The sequence below is a fragment of the Molossus molossus genome, unplaced genomic scaffold (genome assembly GCF_014108415.1).
Source record: "Molossus molossus isolate mMolMol1 unplaced genomic scaffold, mMolMol1.p scaffold_m16_p_9, whole genome shotgun sequence".
Lineage (NCBI taxonomy): Eukaryota > Metazoa > Chordata > Mammalia > Chiroptera > Molossidae > Molossus > Molossus molossus.
In genome coordinates this window covers 108,632,120-108,638,663 of record NW_023425403.1, presented here as the reverse complement: position 1 = coordinate 108,638,663, position 6,544 = coordinate 108,632,120, and positions in this window count along the sequence as shown.

Sequence of the window (6,544 nt, the reverse complement as noted above, 5' to 3'; positions counted from 1 at the left end):
AAAGTCAATAAAATCAGAAATGAAAGAGGAGGAAAAACTGACATCACATGAATACAAGTGATTGTACAAAGATACTTTGAACAACTACATGCCCCCAAACTGGACAACCTGGGAGAAACGGACAAATTCCAAGAAATACACAATCTCCAAAAACTGAATAAGGAAGAATCAGAAAACCTAAAGAGTCTGAGAACAACTTATGAAATTGAAGAAGTGGTAAAATAAAATACAGTAAAACTCCCAGCGAACAAAAGCCCTGGAACAAATTACTTCAGAGACGAATTTACTGAACATCCAAAGAAGAACTAGCACCTGTCCTCCTCAGCCTCTCCCGACAGATTCGAGACAAGGAAAGACTTCCGAGCTCATCTTATGAGACCAGCATTATCCTAATCCATGCATAGAACAAACTCAGTATGGATAAAAGACTTAAATGTAAGTTGCGAAACCATAAAAAAATCCTAAAAGAAAACATATGCGGCCCTGGCCAGTTTTGCTCATCGGTTAGAGCGTCGGCCTGTGGACCAGAGAGTCCCGGGTTCGGTTCCCGCTAAGGGCACGTACCTCGGTCGCAGTTTGTCCCCGGCCCTGGTTGGGGCCGTGTGGGTGGCAGCCAGTCGATGTGTCCCTTTCACGTCGATGTTTCTCTCTCTCTCTCTCCCTTCCTTCTCCCTCCTGCTCTGTCTGAAGATAAATGCAAAAATGTCCTCGGGTGAGGATTTCAAAAAAAAGAAAACATAGGCAGTCATATCTAAGACATCTTATGTAGCAATATTTTTGCCAATACATTTCCTAGGGCAAGCGAGACAAATAAACAAATACACAAATGGGCCTACACCAAACTAAATAAATTCTGTACAGCAACAGAAACCATCAACAAAATGAAAGTAGAACCCACTGTATGTGAGAACATATACACAAGTGATACATCTGATAAGCAGTTCATTTCAAAAATATAAAAAGAACTTAACAACTCAACACCAGGAAGACAACCCAATTAAAAAATGGTCAAAGGACCTGAATAGACACTTTTTAAAAAGAACATACAAATAGCCAATAGACATATGAAAAAATGTTCAACATCACTAATCGCCAAAGAGACGCAAATTAAAACCACAATGAGATATCATCTCACAGCTGCCAGAAGGGTTAGCATCACTACATCAACAAAAAAACGTTGGTGAGGGTGTGGAGCAAAGGGAACCCTCATGCACTGTGGGAGGGAATGCAGACTGGTGCAGCCACTGTGGGAAACAGTGCGGAGCTTCATTAAGAAGAGAACTGCATTTCAACCCAGCGATTCCACTTTTGGGAATACATCCTGAGAATCGTGAAACATCCATCAGAATGAATATATGTACCCCCATGATCATAGCAGCACTATTTACAATAGCCAAGATCTGGAAACAGCCCAAGTGCCCATCAGTAGACGAATGGATAAAAAAGCTGTGGTACATGTACACAATGGAGTACTACACAGCTGTAAGAAAGAAGGAATCTTACCTTCTCCGACAGCATGGATAGGACTGGAGATTACTGCCCTGAGTGAAAAAAGCCAGTCAGAGAAAGACAAACATGATCTCACATGAGGAATAATGGAATGAACCAAGCAGCGCCAGAGCCATGGACGCGTGGAACAGACAAGGATGTGAGACAGGAGGGTGTGGGGAAGCCAGACGAAGAGGGTGAAGAGAGGAGCCGAGAACACGTATGCATAGCCCAGGGACACAGACAACAGCTTGGTGGTGGGCTGGAGGGATGGGGCGTGTGTTGGGTTGAGGTGAGGAAGGGAGAGAAAATGGGGGGCATTTGAATAATGTGAACAATAAAAATTTAAAAAACAAAAACAAATTTAAGTGGAAAACCCTGCTCCATTAATAGGGTCTGGGGTGAATACATTCCATGCTATTCTGGGGAACCGGGGCACACACACACGCACACACACACGCGCACACACATGCACATGCACGCACACGCACACACACAAATTTGCCTGTGATTTCAGCGTTTTGAAGGACATGCTTTGTTACTCTGGTAAATTCACAAACCCAGTAGGAGGTGCCCACCCGCCCAGCTGGGGACCGTAGCTGGCACCACAAAAGAAACCCCTTGATCTGAGCCAGCGCCCTCAGCTCCCCTGCCCAGAATGGAGCCCTCTGCACCACTACGCCACGCCCGCTGGTGCGCGCTCTCCGGGGGCGCCGAGGAAGCTGGTACTCACCGCTGTCTATCCACGGCCCGGAGGAGTGGGCAACTCACTCCCACGTTCGTGGACAAGAGCTCGGCTCCACAGGACAAAACTGCAGTGAGCAATGGGGCCGTCACCCCACACTGAGGTCAGTTCACAGGGCGACCTCGGGAATCCTGTGCCTGAGATGAGACAGTTCTGCCCTGGCCTGGGTCGGTGGGCTCCCTGCGTATCATGGAAATCTTTCACCTCCCCCTGCCCACCCCTGCCCTGGGCGGAGAGGCCACCGTGCTATTGGGGAGCCCTGTGCCAAGGTGTGGAGGTCCTGGCCCCTCACTGGAATGGGTGGACCCGCAGCCTCCCAGAGACCCTGAAACAGTTCTGCAGCCACAGTTGGGCCTGGGCCCCTGCCCCGCATTGTGAGGCGGCCCGCTGAGTCCAGGCTTGCGATTCCGGAGAAGCAACCCACGGACTGGCTGCAAGAAGCATCCGTGTATTCGGTCTCAGGCGGCACTGGATGACCGCTCTCTGCACCCCAGGCTTCCCTAGAACAGAGCTGCGGGGTGCAGAGCACCAGGCTCCGGGGCACGGAGGGTGGGTGCGCGTGCACATGCTGCGGAGACGGAAAGGCTAACCGGTCACAGTCCGGGAGCACACCCAGAGCTGTTGCTTTTCGGCCGTTCCTTGACCAAGGTCTGGCCGGCTCTCAAGTCCCACAGTGCTCCCACGGGAGGTCTCCTTCCCCCAGGGTGGGGGGGGGGCTTGGAGTTCGGGGAGGGCCCATCCTCTCCAGACAGCACGCTCCACACCAGCACGCGTGCCTCCCTCTCCGCTTGTACAATCCGCCTGGGACGTGTCCTGCATGTATCCCGTGGGGTGAGGAGGATGGTGAGACACTGTATCCATAGTCTGCAGCAACAACGGACACACAGCAAAGAAATAACAGACTTACACAAATCAGTATCAGGGTCTGTAAAGCGGACCACGCACACAGCTTTTCAAACCATGTTGAGATGGGGCCATTCTGCTAGGTGGACTGGGTTTGTTTAGCAAGGCAGCGGGGAGCAGAAGAGAGGGACATCTTGTAACACACCCCACATCTGACGCGTGGGACCGGGGGCCGTGTCTCAGCCTGCGCCGAACCGAGGACAGTAAGACAAATGCACTAACGGGCACATCAGCACCAGCAGGCAGGACACGGGCCATCGCTCTACCTGTGTAAGAACCGTGGCTGGCTCCGCTGGTCTCCCTGCCTCCTGTACCGTGTCTTTTGACTGGCGACACCCCCACAACTTAGAATACCGGCTGCGAGAGGAGTATGACTCCCCCGATAGAAATGATTGCGGTACCTACTCGGATAAGTGTCCCAGGGCTATTTACTTGAATAGCAGTGGGCCATTCCCCAGGGATGGTAGGCTGGATAAGCAAGTCCTGGGCAAGGCCCTCCCCCACGGGGCTAAGAGAGAGCACCAGTGGGTGCCAGTTCGAGACTCTAGGGCCAAGTTAGTACGTTGGCTCCAGGTGTCTGTCTGGGCTGCTGGCTTGTTTCCCGAGTAAGGCGCATGTTGGCATCCGTCTGATCGTGCGCTCTCTGTGGAGATGCCCATGTCTGGGCAGCGTCTGCAATGCGGCAGGTCAACCTGGTTACGAGTGGTTAGCAGTGCCCCCGAGAGTCAGTGGTCCCTCTGGGCAACGGCCCTCCTTCCGTTTCTAGGGCCATTATAACAGCCCAACAGCCAACAGTCCACCATCACGTTCTGTCAGCCCAGCTCCTGTTGGAGTATAAACAGGAGCAGTCGCTATTCAGTGCAGTGGCTCTCAGCCCAGTCTCCCCCGTGACACCCTGTAAACGGGCCCCTGGGCCCCTACGCAGCTGTTGTTTCTGCACACCCCGTGTGCAGGCCGGTGATTCGCTCTCTGAGAAATGCTTTCAAGAAGCCCTCTGGGGTCTGTGCCTGTTAGCATGTGCCGAGGTCCCTCTGGGGGAGAGAGGTCCTCTCCGCACCATCTGCTCAGGGGGGCGTGCCCTTCGCCTGTCCTGTCGTTGCTGGCATGTGCTCCCCACATCGAGAACAGTTAACAAGCTGCAGCGACGCCAGTGATTTTCAGCATGGGGGCCCAGGCTCTTGGGGTGGCCCATGTGGACTTTCCCGTGTGCTTGGTTCTCCCGTGCAGCTGTGCGCCAGGTCCTCTGTGGGGCTCTTCCAGCCACCGGGTACAGGAGAGCGTTTCCACTCCGTCACGCCCTGGACATCGTAACGTCACGGCCTGTGACATGCGACGGGGTCACCTCCCTAGTCTGCATGTCCGTCCACACGGCAGGCCACATGGTTTGTCTCCACGGGGTCATTGTCGACAGTCCAGGCCTGGGCATGCCCTGTCTAACCGTACGTCCAGGCCTCCCATACCGCCTAACTCGCTGCATGGGGATCATCGCACTTGTTCATGTACGGTTACCAGCAACATGGCCCTTAATTCACACCACTCGCCACTGGTTTCCCCGTCCTGCATCCAGACGGCTCTCGTGAGGGGTTGGCACTCAACGGCTTGCATTAGGGGGCTGCCCCTCACGTGGGCCATCAGTACGCCAGCTTCAGGTGGCACTGGAGCTGTGCCAGCATCTCCTGGCAAAGGACCAGCACCTCCCCTGACGCGGGCGCTGACCCCAACAGCGCCTGCCATTCCTGGCTGAGCGGGGGTGTCGAACAGACGTGTCTGTGCTGCACCAGATTTCGGGGTGAGATGTCGTGCAGCCCCCCGTGGTGGGATGGGGTTTGCACGGTTCCAGCAAGAGCTTCTGGTTGTGGGCTCTGTTGCTTGTGGGGTGTGGTAGGGGGTGTAAGGCTGTTTCTCTATTAGACTGTATCTTTTCTTAGCCCCTGTCCCTACCTGGAACCAAAACCCTACTGGATACAGAGCCTCCTCAGTCATTGCCAAGACCCCACGGCAACCCCTCCTGGTCACAGGTGCACCCATGTCTCCAGGTGAGGCTGGGTCATAGACACCAGGGGCCTGCACCTGCTCTGTTTGCTGCCTCGAAAGCCCGCTGATTCTTCTTCTGCCAACCCCCTGCTTTTATTTTATTTTTTAAAATTTTTTCCCCTTTGTTGATTTTTTTAGGGAGAGGGAGAGAGAGATAGAGACATCAATGAGAGAGAACATGGACTGGCCGCCTCCTGCATGCCCCCCACTGGGGATCGGGCCCACAGCCTGGGCATGTGCCCTGACCGGGAATCGAACCAGCGACCTCTTGGTGCAGGGTCGACGCTCAACCACTGAGCACACCGGCCGCTTTTCTTTTCTGATAAGAGCACCCACAGGCCTCAGCGTCAGGGCTCCGTGAGGGATGAAGGCACTCCTGTGCCTGGTGACCCGAGTGAGCGTCTTCTCTCTAACAGCAGTGGGCAGTAACTTCCTCTGATCGGAACAGAGAATACCCCAAACTTGACAGACAGCCTGGGCCCTTGCATTTTATTGGGGTTCACTGCCCATCCTGTGCTTCTAGGTGCACAACCCCCCACGGAGCCCACTCCTCTGGAGCTGGTGAGGAAAAGCGGTCAGCACGGTGAGGCCAGCACGGTGCCCCTCGCCAGCTTGGCCGCCCTGTGCGTTGACCGGAGCTGCGTGGCAACTAGCCCTGCCCGCAGGGTGCCGGTTCCTCCGCGAGGCCAGCCGGCCGCCGCCCCCCTGCACCGAGTCCCTTTCCCTCTGCAGTGGCAGCTTCGGTGCCACCAATTCCAGGACAGAAAGTATTTCCGGCTTTTCGGGGTGTCCCCATGATCGCAATTTGGTCCCCAACTGTCGGTCACAGTGGCCGCAGCGTGCCCCAGGGAGCCCTTTCCCAGCTGGGATTCTCACACACACACACGCGCACGCACACACACACACACACCCGTGTTCACGGGCCTGAGGAGAATGCGAATCCTGCAGACGCCGCCAAAGTGACGCCAAGGCCGTGCGGCGGGAAGGCTCCGATCTCGCTGGCTGGTTGCACAGAAATCACAGGGAGGATGTGCTGAGACGAGCCGGCGAGAACCTGCCTGCGCAGGGGAGCAGCCCGCAGGGAAGTCTCAGGGGCTAAGGCTGGCCCACGACAGAGTGATCTGGAGGAAAACAGTAAGTTAACAAAGACCACCAGGGAAAAGAGAGCATGCGTGTAGGTTGGGTGTACTTGTGTGTAAGCCGTGTGAGAACAGAATGTAGCTGCCTACCCTCCGGGCTCACCTCAGGGGACCGTTTCTTCTTGGAGGTTTCTTGACCAAGGGGCCAGCCAGCCAAGGTCCCAAAGAACATTGCCAGGTGGTCTTCATTATTTTTCCACGGGGTGGAGGGGGCTTTAGGTGCTAGAAGGGGTCA